Source organism: Trachinotus anak, unplaced genomic scaffold, assembly GCF_046630095.1.
Source record: "Trachinotus anak isolate AG129_WGS33_773 ecotype Australia unplaced genomic scaffold, CSIRO_AGI_Tana_v1 ptg000032l, whole genome shotgun sequence".
Classification (NCBI taxonomy): domain Eukaryota; kingdom Metazoa; phylum Chordata; class Actinopteri; order Carangiformes; family Carangidae; genus Trachinotus; species Trachinotus anak.
In genome coordinates this window covers 2,469,334-2,480,166 of record NW_027273883.1, presented here as the reverse complement: position 1 = coordinate 2,480,166, position 10,833 = coordinate 2,469,334, and positions in this window count along the sequence as shown.

Genomic DNA, 10,833 nt, shown 5'->3' with positions numbered 1-10,833 from the left:
ATTTCTGGGATGAAAAAATAACTGAGTTTAAAACCAAATGGGTCAAATTTCCTCTGAGGTCTGGCTCCTGCAGGCTCCTGCTCATGACCTCACACATCCTGCATGATAAAGATACAAATACGTGCAGAGAGATTACGGTTTGCTCTGCTGAGGATTTGAACCCTGAACCTTCTGCTCAGTGTGATCAGACACGTCGCTCCGTCTGTTCAGAGCTGATGTTTGGTAACATTGTTCAGCATCTTTTCAGCTTTTAATCGACTGTGTTAATAAATCTCATCATCAGCTGCACGCTTCCCTATGATCTTGTGAATTTAATTTGTGATTGGAAATAAAACACATTTTTTTCTGCAAGGATTTGTCACCATATGCAGCATGAGTCAGTTCAGTATCAACCTTTTCCCGGCTTTTATAAAACAGAAGCCAAATGCATTTCATACAGTCTCATCTCTGCCGTAAAACGTGTTTCTGTGTTTTATTCACAGTGATGAACAAATGGCTCTGAAGTCGTGGAGAAGACACATGACAAATACAGAGAGGCTTCATCCCTTCACGTTCGTATCCATCCTAACCAGACCTGTGCGTTTCTCAGATCTGCTACCTGTTGTGCAGCTGTGCAGGTGACCAGCTCCTGCTGCCACATCAGTTCTCTGCTTCATCATCTCCCAGTGTCACATCCCAGTATCCCCAGTATACACCAGTGTCCCAGTGTCAGAGACGTGCTCTGCAACTCAAAGCTCCGGATCTTTTGTCCCCCAAAATCTGCCCATATTGTTGGAGCTCCATGGGGGCCAAACAGCCTCCTTGTGCCAAACCAGACAGACCCCCCCACCCCCACTCCCCTCCCTACACACCCCCAACTCTGCCACCATCACATACACACTCACACACACACACACATGTACACACACCACTGTCATTCTCAGTAGTTCGTTAAGCAGGGAGCAGTGTTGTGGTGGTAAATAAAAAAGCTGAGACAAAAGGCAACAATTAGAAATCACAGAAAACACTGAATTTTCATGAATGAGACTTTTTCATTTTACTTCAAAACGAGCCTGTTTCCTCTGACACATCAGCTCCTGCACAACCGATCAGAAATATTTTCTGTCAGGGGTCAAAACTTTTTTTTTTTTATCCCAATAGAATGAAACCTTTTCAACCTTTAATCGTCTTTGTTCATGAAGCTCAAATCCTCAAACTGCTGCTTCCTTCCTTCATGTGCTGCCATTTTGCTTTTTCCGTGCTGCTGCACAGAAGAGGCTGATCAGGCTTTGACAGCCGCAGGTCTCCACCACTCACCTCCAAGTTGCAGCTTCACCTGCAGCCTCCACCTCTGCAGGGGCACAGGGCGCCGGGCTGCAGCCGCCGCCGCCGCCGCTGCTCCACCGCGGCCTGTCAGTCTGCATGCGGGATTCCTGTCGCACCAGCGGCGGGAAAACAGAGGAAAGGTCCGCTTTTGTTTTTAAAAATGAACGGGGGGGGGGGGGGTGGGGGGGTGCATCCTGTAAAACATGCAGGAACAAAAAACATGGCGGAGTGAAAAATCTCCCACGCCAGAGTCATTACGCCTGCAATTAGAAACTCATTTGCATAAATGCTAATGAGTCAGAAATCCCTGTCTGAGCGCGAGGGAACGAGACTTTATTTTTTTGCACGTGCACTTTGAAGGGGAGAGAGGGAGCTCCACGCGAGGCCCGAGGAGGCTTGAACGTCCACGTGTTTCACGGTGTTTCTGCTTCCAGGTGGAGCAGCCCACACCCACCCCCACCCTCCGGTCACTCAATCACACCGTCTCATCCACACACGGGTCCTGTCCAATGAGCTGCGAGGGCGGTGTCAGCCTCACACAGCCGCGGTTTCCTGTTGATGCAGAAACACTTTTATATCTGTTGAAACTGCAGAAAAGGCCTGTAAAACAAAAATCAGGGCTTTCATGCATCATTTTAATTAGCATACGCGGGGTATTTGTGCATGTGCAGTGAAACCACGTCTCCTGACGCCCAGTCCCCTGCTGCCCCTGCCCCCCCCCCTGCAGCTGCAGGAGCGGCTTCAAATGAACCAACATGAAATGAGTCATTTCTCTCTTCAGAAAACGCCTCTCGGGATTTTGGTCCATGTACACGTCATCATTGCTGCTGTACGTCGCTGCTTCCTTGTGTGAACTCTGGTTGTATTTGTTTCATCTCTTTGGCACCGTTTCCTGATAAGTCACCTTCTGGAAAAGGTTCATGAGCTTCAAATCATTTCCTTATAATAATAAATCTTTTATATTGATCAGTTAGAAAAACAACTTTTTTTTAGCTTTGGCTGCTGTTTTCTATTTAAATGTTTGTAATTCACTGATAAATAGTTTTGGGTTCCACATTTTCTAATGAGCCATCAAGTCTGCATTGATACTTATTTATCAATATATCAACACATGTCCGGACATGTGATTTCCTGGTGGGTTAAAGATTTAAAAACACAATTTGAAGATAAAAACTGTGCCAAGAGGATTTTTCAGAGTCTGACAACCAGAGGTTTTTCTTATTACTGGTCTAAGTGATCTAAAATCATAGAGTTTATTCATAATTAGTGGAGCCGTTAGTCACAATGCACAAGTGATATAAAAGATGATTTATTAGAAAACAGCAGAACCGTTTTTATGCAGCGTCTACACCTGTGAACTCTAATGCAGTCCAACACAAAGCCACAGATAATAATGTCAAGTTGGACTCAGGCTGTTGGTTTAAACGTGTTTTACTGAGGTTGGAGTCAGTGGAGTTGCACTGGATTATACTGAGACATGGAGGGAACAGTGGAGAAAACTTAATAATAATAAAACAGTTCACTACAACACCAACACTGTGAGCTCAGGAATAAACATGTGGCTGAATTAACACCTGAACGTTATCATCCTCATACATGTATTGATTTTGCCAGATGTGCTGTATTGTCAGTGTGTTGTTACTCTTGCGTTGTGTCATCTTCGCTCATGTTGTGTCTCCGGTCTGATGAGAGCTCTCCCCCCAGGTGTGTGCAGGGCAGCAGCAGCTGGTTCTAAGTGCTGGTCTTGTTCTTGTCCATGATGTTGTGTTGTTTTATTAATGAATGAACGGTGCTGACCTGCTGCTGTTTGTGTGGCCTCACCTCCAGCAGCAGCAGCAGAGTGATGGGTGGTGCAGGGTGGTGCAGGTGGCGCAGGTCACAGAGCTGCAGGTTCTTTACTTCCTCTGCTTCTGTTTTATTTTATTTATTTTTTGGTCTTGTTTTTTAAGGGGGGGGGGGGGGGGGGGGGATTTCTGCTGCTGGAGATGAGACGATGCTTTATGCGAAATTAATTGATGCTTCCATAATGAGGACATGCGCAGTGGAGCCGCAGGAGGAAGGGGGAGGGGTGGGTGAAGAGGAATGACTGCTGTGTGTGTATTGTAGATGCTGTAAATGAATTATTATTGCATGTTAGTTAAACATCACTGTCTAACCCACAGTAAATAACCTGTCTGTCTGTCTGTCTGCCTGTCTGTCTGTCTGTCTGCCTGTCTGCCTGTCTGTCTGCCTGTCTGCCTGTCTGTCTGTCTGCCTGCCTGTCTGTCTGTCTGTCTGTCTGTCTGCCTGTCTGTCTGCCTGTCTGTCTGTCTGTCTGCCTGTCTGTCTGCCTGTCTGCCTGTCTGTCTGTCTGCCTGTCTGTCTGCCTGCCTGTCTGCCTGCCTGTCTGTCTGTCTGCCTGTCTGTCTGTCTGTCTGTCTGTCTGCCTGTCTGTCTGCCTGTCTGCCTGTCTGTCTGTCTGCCTGTCTGTCTGCCTGTCTGCCTGTCTGTCTGTCTGTCTGTCTGTCTGCCTGTCTGTCTGTCTGTCTGTCTGTCTGTCTGTTTTTAAGGCTGCAAATTTCAAGTTGAACATGCAAAGACGAAGTAAATCGATACATTTCTAAACGACTTTCTAAATATGTGTCTTGTTTCTGATGGTTTTTCACGGAGTGCAGACCTGTATGACCATGAACAGCTGGATGTTGGTGTTTTCAGGTGTTTTCAGGTGTTTTCACTCATCCACCAACAGCTTCACTGAGGATCTAAATGATGAAAATTAAAAACACATCCTTCTCCTCTTAAATCTTCTTTGTCCAACATCATGAGAACAGTCGCGGTATTTTCTTTGTTTTTACCTCACATCCCTGAAATCATTAAATAGAAACTAAAGTGTTTTTATTTATTTATTTATATTTATTTCTATTTTTATGACTTTATTTTAATTGGTTTAAAAAAAAAAATCGATGCTTTCACTTTGTTTGAGGACAAACTCTTACATCTGTACCATCAAAAGCTGAAAATGTGAACTCATGCAGCAGACACTGTTCCTTCATGTTTAAGATACAGACTCTTTGTCTGCAGCCTCTTTAAAAACAGCGATTTCATGCACATTTCATTTATTTATTTGTGCAAAGATGAGCAGGTGATTTCAAATATGAAAAGCATCTTTGCCTCACGATGAAACGACCTGCGGACGCGTCTTTCTCAGGCTCCTCAGGGAGAAGCTCTTCAGAGCAGCGTCGACTTGTTGCTTTTGATCCGCGGGAAGGATCGAAACTGTGATTAAACTGAGGAACTGTGACGTGATGTGGTCAGGTGATCAGGCCTGTCTCACGCTCGACTGACCGGAGATCTGTGCTTTTGACTGTTATTTATTGATTTGTTGATTTATTGATTTATTGATTTATTGATTTATTGGCTCTGAAATAAAATGTATCAGGAAACTGGAGCGAAATGATTCTGATCAGGATCTAAAACTTCCTGGATGAGTGGCTCTGATTGAGCTGATTGGAAATCGGTAATAATTCTCCAGTCAGGGAGGAGGTGAGTGGGTTGAACTGGATCAGATGCGATATCAGGCACATTCATTTTAATTTTTGGTTTAGAAAAAAATAATTTTCACACAATCAGCTCTTTATCACACACACACACACACACACACACACACACACACACACACGGGTGACATGACAAACAGGCTCTTAAGAGGAAAACGTTTCAGCTTCAGCTTCACAGCTGGAAAGAAAACCTGCAGCTTGTCACAAAAAAAACGACAGTTGGACAAAAATCCTGAGACAATTTTTATATGATCAACGGAATTTATTTTTCTCTACTGTAGAAAAACCAGTGAAACAGAGAAAATTCCAGCAGCATCACATAAGAACAAGTGTGAAAATGCTCTGAAGCTGCAGGGTCGGAGTGAAATACTGAATCATTTCATTATTTATTTTTCACCTTTCAGAGGATTAACTGAACAAGATTGTAAGGACAGAAATCAACAAATAATCTGATGTGTTAAAATAAAGTCACAAAATCTGAGCTGAGAAGATAAAAATTAAATGTTTAATTCGTCTCGTTAAAACCTTTTTAACGTCATTATAAAAAACAATAAATCGTGATTTAATCACTGCAGCACTGTGCATTTTATTTTACTATTTCTTTTCATTTTATTGTGTTGAATTTAACTTTTTTGTAATTTAAAAAGTAAGATATTAAATCTAAAGTGATATGTTGTTTTATTTCCAAATTTAAAATGTCAAAATATCCAGAATCCCTCCAGATAAATCTGCTGTGATTTGAATTCACTGTAAACAGTGTATGAACGCTGACGAGCTGAGATATCTGTGGCGGATTAATGACTGAACACACACACACACACACACACACACACACACACACACACGGATGGAGACTCACACACGCACGAATGCATGGCGCATTTGCATGTTGTATCCCACGGTGGAAATTACAATAGAGAACAATTAATATGCGCATAAATTAAAAGTGAGAGGGGTTTGTGAATTCCAGGAACAGGCGGTCATCCAAAGAGGAGGAGAGAGGAGAGAAAAGAGGCTCTGTTCACACGGGACAGCACGAAGAGGAGGAGGAGGAGGAGGAGGAGAGGGAAGAGGAGGAAGAAGAGGAGAGGGAGGATGAGGGGAGAGAGGGAGGAAGAGGAGAAAGGAGAGAGGGAGCTGGAGAGGATGGATGACAAGGGGGAAGAAAAGGAGAAAAAAGAGGAGGATGAGGAGTGGAAAGCAGAGGGAATAGAGGGAGAGGAAGAAGAGGAGAGGAAAAAAGGAGGGATGGAGGAGGGTGCTGCAGAGTAAGAAAGACGAGGAGGGGGAGGAGAGATGGAGGAGGAAAATGGAAAAAGAGGAGAGGACTATGAGGAGTAGAAAGAGGAAGAGGAAGAAGAGGAGGGAGAGGAGAAAAAGTAGTGATGGAGGAGAGTGCTGCTGACAAGGAAAAAAGACAAGGGGAGGGAAGAGGGAGAGGAGAGATGGAGGAGGACAAGGAGGAGGAAAAGAGGAGCATAAAAGAGGAAGCTGGAAGGAGAGGACAAGATGGAGGAAGAAGGGAGGAGTAGGAGGTGGAGGAGACAGAGAAGAGAGAAGATGGAAACGACAGAAGAAAAGAATAGAAAAATGAGGAAGAAGAGGAGGATGGATTTCCTCTGTGAAACACACACACTGTCCTCTCAGAGTCACAGGAAGGAGTGCGTCTCTGTGATAAGACATGAGGAGAACTGAGGAACAAGCAATCAGCTCCCATCATCCAATAATAATCAATACTGAGGTCAGGAGCCTTTAGGTTCTGATCGTCAGACACTGCAGGTTGATCGACTGTGTGAGGAACAAGATTCCACACAGAGCAGCTCAGTGGACATGTCCACAGCGTCGGAGCAGCAACAGCCCTTATTCATTATCATTATTATCATTATTATTATCATTATTATCATTATTATTATCATTATTATCATTATTAGCATTATTAGCATTTTTATTATTATTATTACCATTATTATTATTATTATTATTATTATTATTATTATTATTATTATTATTATTATTTGAATTTTCACATTTGGTCAAAGTGTGTGTGCACTTGAGGATATTGAAGATAATACTCATGTGTCCCTGTCATGTTTTCTTGTTTGTGCCTGACGCCATAAAAACCTTTATATAAATATCTCATTATATTTGATGTATTATTAGCTTCACACTCATACAGTATTTTTTCCATACACTGATTGACTTTTACATTATTTGAATTATTTGCTTTGAGATGTCACCGTGAGCAGGTTTGATGGTTTAAGCACATCTGATTATTGCTGTAAGCAGGATACTGTGCACTGTATAAGGGTATGGTTACCATTTTTAGATCTTTCCACCTGGTTAAGATCCGAACAGGATCTATTTAATCACCTCTTTATCAATAAAACCACCTGGATACGTGACCTTTAAAAATACAGCTGAAAATACGTCACTGTATAAACTGACAGAGACACTGGAACATCTGAGGATCACCGAAGAATCTCATCAGCTGTTTGGTGTCTTGATCACTTTCAGTTTATCTTTGAACCTCTCTGAGTGAAGGATTTCACTTAGGGACTCCTCAGCTTAGAAAAACCCTCAAAGATCCTTAAAATTAACTCGAGGAACCCTCTGAAATAAAACGAGTTCTCTCAGGAACAAAGCTGCTGCTGCAGGAGGAGGAGGAGCCCGTACAGGCGCTGAAGGGTTCCCGGAAGAACTCGTCTGCTACACTCAACAAGCATTTGACTGTTTGAGCATCTGTAATGATCCTTTTACCCTGAGAGTCTACACCAAACATCAGTCAGCAGGAGCTATAAGAGGTCAGAGGTCGCAGCAATCTGACATCATTTTTGTGGGGTTATAATTTGAAACGTGCAATGAAAGGAAATCCAGATATGGAGAGAGAAACCTCAGTGTTAATATATATTTGTTAAGTGCCACATCTGGAATATAAGACAAAGATGAAATGACTGAGCAGACACAGATGACTGGGGAGCATGAAGAGGGACAGGCTGGTGCAGAGTGAGCAGCAGGTATATACCGCCCCCTACAGGACACACAGGGTTTCTGTCGGTGCAGCCCATTTTTAGATTTAAGTCTCCCTCTAGTGACTGTTTGAATTTACTACAACATGGTGGTTAACACAGTCCCCTCCAAAGGTATTGGAACAGCAGGGACAACTCCTCTGTTTTTGTTGTTCATTGAAGACATTTGAGTTTAAGATCCACAGATGAATATGAGACAAGAGTTCAGAATTTCAGCTTTTATTCCCTGGTATTTACATCTAGATGTGTTAAACCACTTAGGACACAGCACCTTTTATTGGAACATGTGACCGACAGGTGTTTCCTGTTGCCCAGGTGCTGCCTGTCAGATTGATAGTTTAAACATTAAATAGCTCTGAATGTCTACTCTTGGTTTTAGCCTTAGGTTTCACCTGTGAAGACTGCATGTCTCGTTAAAAAGGATAAACCAACATGAAGACGAGAGAACTGTCTGTGGGAGAAAAACAAGCCATTCTGAAGCTGAGAGAAGAGGGAAAATCGATCAGAGCCATTGGACAAACACTGGACAAAGCCAACACAACAATCTGGAATGTCCTGAAAGAGAAAGAAACTCCTGGTGTACCGAGCAACAGACATCGACAACAACAACAGGTCAGCCAAGGAAAACAACAGCAGCTGATGACAGAAACATGAAGCTGTGAGGAAAAACCCCAAAACAACAGTGACATCACCAACAACCTCCACAGTGCAGGGGTGAAGGTGTCACAATCCACCGTTCGAAGAAGCAGAAATATAGAGGCCATACCACAAGATGCAAACCACTCATCAGCAGTAAGAATCAAAAGAATAACCAAATGTTATTTACTTTAAGACTATCTATTCCTTTACTTTTGCTTACCTAAAAAAGGGGCAGTCTGTTTCAAAGGGTGCTGTGTCCTAAGTTGTAAATACCAGGAATTAAAAGCTGAAATTCTGAACTTTTGTCTTATATTCATCTTTTGATCTTAAACCTAAATGTCTTCAGGGAACAACAAAAACAGAGGAACTGGCTCTGCTGCTCCAGTGCTTTTGGAGGGGACTGTATGTGGTTAACGTACTGCTTCATCTAAAGATGTTAATGTTTCTATTGGACTTGCACATCTGGACACTGTGTGAGCTGCTTAATGAACTGAATCAGCATCACTATACTAACTCTGCTCGTCGTAAAACCGCCAGGAGTTGTACTTTTACCACTGCAGATTGAAGTACTCCTCCAGACTGTTTTTACCTGAACTGCCACTGGCTCCAGCTATACCACTGTGCCGCTGCTGCCACTCCTCACTACATCTGCTGCTGCTGCTGCTGCTTCTGCTATTGTACTACAACTATTACAAGCACTAATGCTATTAATGCTACAACAGCTACCGTTGTAGCACTAGTATGAGCAGAAGGTTAACTTTCATTTCCGCTTCAGAGGAAACATCTACTGAGAAGTGCTCAAGAACAGTAGCAGTCATCCGTGATGACAGAGTGAGACAATATTCATGTCTGTAACAGTTACTCTTCACAGTTATATAATCCCTCAGCACTTCACATGATATCCTGACCTGAGCAGCGTGCTTGAGAGAGGGGGGTGTTAGTTACAGTCCTAATTTCCACAGCAGCAGTGAGCATCTCTGGGGACAAAGGCCATTTTGTCACTTGTTGATTTAATTGATTTGCGTTATTCACATATAAGAATAAAGGCTCATAATGTAGATATAAATACTTTAAACAAAACTGTTGATATATAGAGATAATGCAGTGGTTAAAATCTCTGCCTCCGAGCTGCATGAGAACACAGACGTTCACTTATTAGATGTTGAGATAAAGATAAAGATAGTTCCTCTCTGCTGCAGAACCTGCTTCTGCAGAGCTGCTTGGATTTCCCCAACTGAGTCATCGTGTTTTTCACAATCTTAAGTCTGACTCTACAATATGACTCCACTAGTTCATTCCATTCTGCCATTTTGTGAGTGTTCAGACTCAAAAGATTTTTTGGATTTCTATGTGATGTACCAATGGTAGTTTTTAACTTTAATACCTGTATTATTCATTTGTTCAAATGAATAGACGATAAATCCATCAAATATTGTCAAATATTATCAAATATTCATTGTAATTTTACTATTCTCATGCCTGTTTAATACATATAACCTCTGTTTCATGTCTCTCAGATCTTTTATTTAACTGTCTGTCAGTACAATGGTAAATCAATGGAGCACTCATAACTGTTTATCTGCCATAACTACAATCCTTCTCTAACCTTCACTATATCAGGACATGCACATACACTGTAGAAACATACATCACAAATACAACATTAAAACTGTTGGCACTGGACATAAAAACACACTGTCACTGAACGTAAACCTGCAGAATCATCCAATATGGACGTTCTTGTTGGAAAGACAACAGCCCAGCCAACACATCAATAGAGACTGGATTCTGTGATTGTGAGATCTGAATTTGGTTCTGGATGATTATGATATTTGACAGTGCAGTGTGAAGAAACTAGATCACTCCTGTTTGACTCTGTATGACTTTGAACCTGCCTTTTTTTGCACTGTATCCTCAGTCAAAATCTGCAGGTATGACATCATCCGTCAGCTGCCTCCCTCAGTTTGAACAACAAAGCCTCCTGAAAACACTGTACATTGTTCCACAGTCGTGCTTGTCAGCCTGTGAGCATTGATTTCTGTTTGACCCCTTCTCCATCCCTCTGTCTACATCAGCGGCTCCTCGCTGAGAGGAATTGAGGCATTGGCTGAAGCTGATTGCAGAAGAACCTGAACGTTTCAGCTCCACACTGCACACCCAGGTTCCTCCTGACCTTCCCCGGTGATCCGCTCTGCAACTCTGCTCTGCTGATTGCCACACTTTAGCCCTAATTGAGGGGTACAGGCTTAAGAGGAGTGGGGGCGTTTGTTGACTCCGTTGCCATGGACACTGAGCGTTGCTAGGCAGCCGGCAAGATGCCGTGGAAA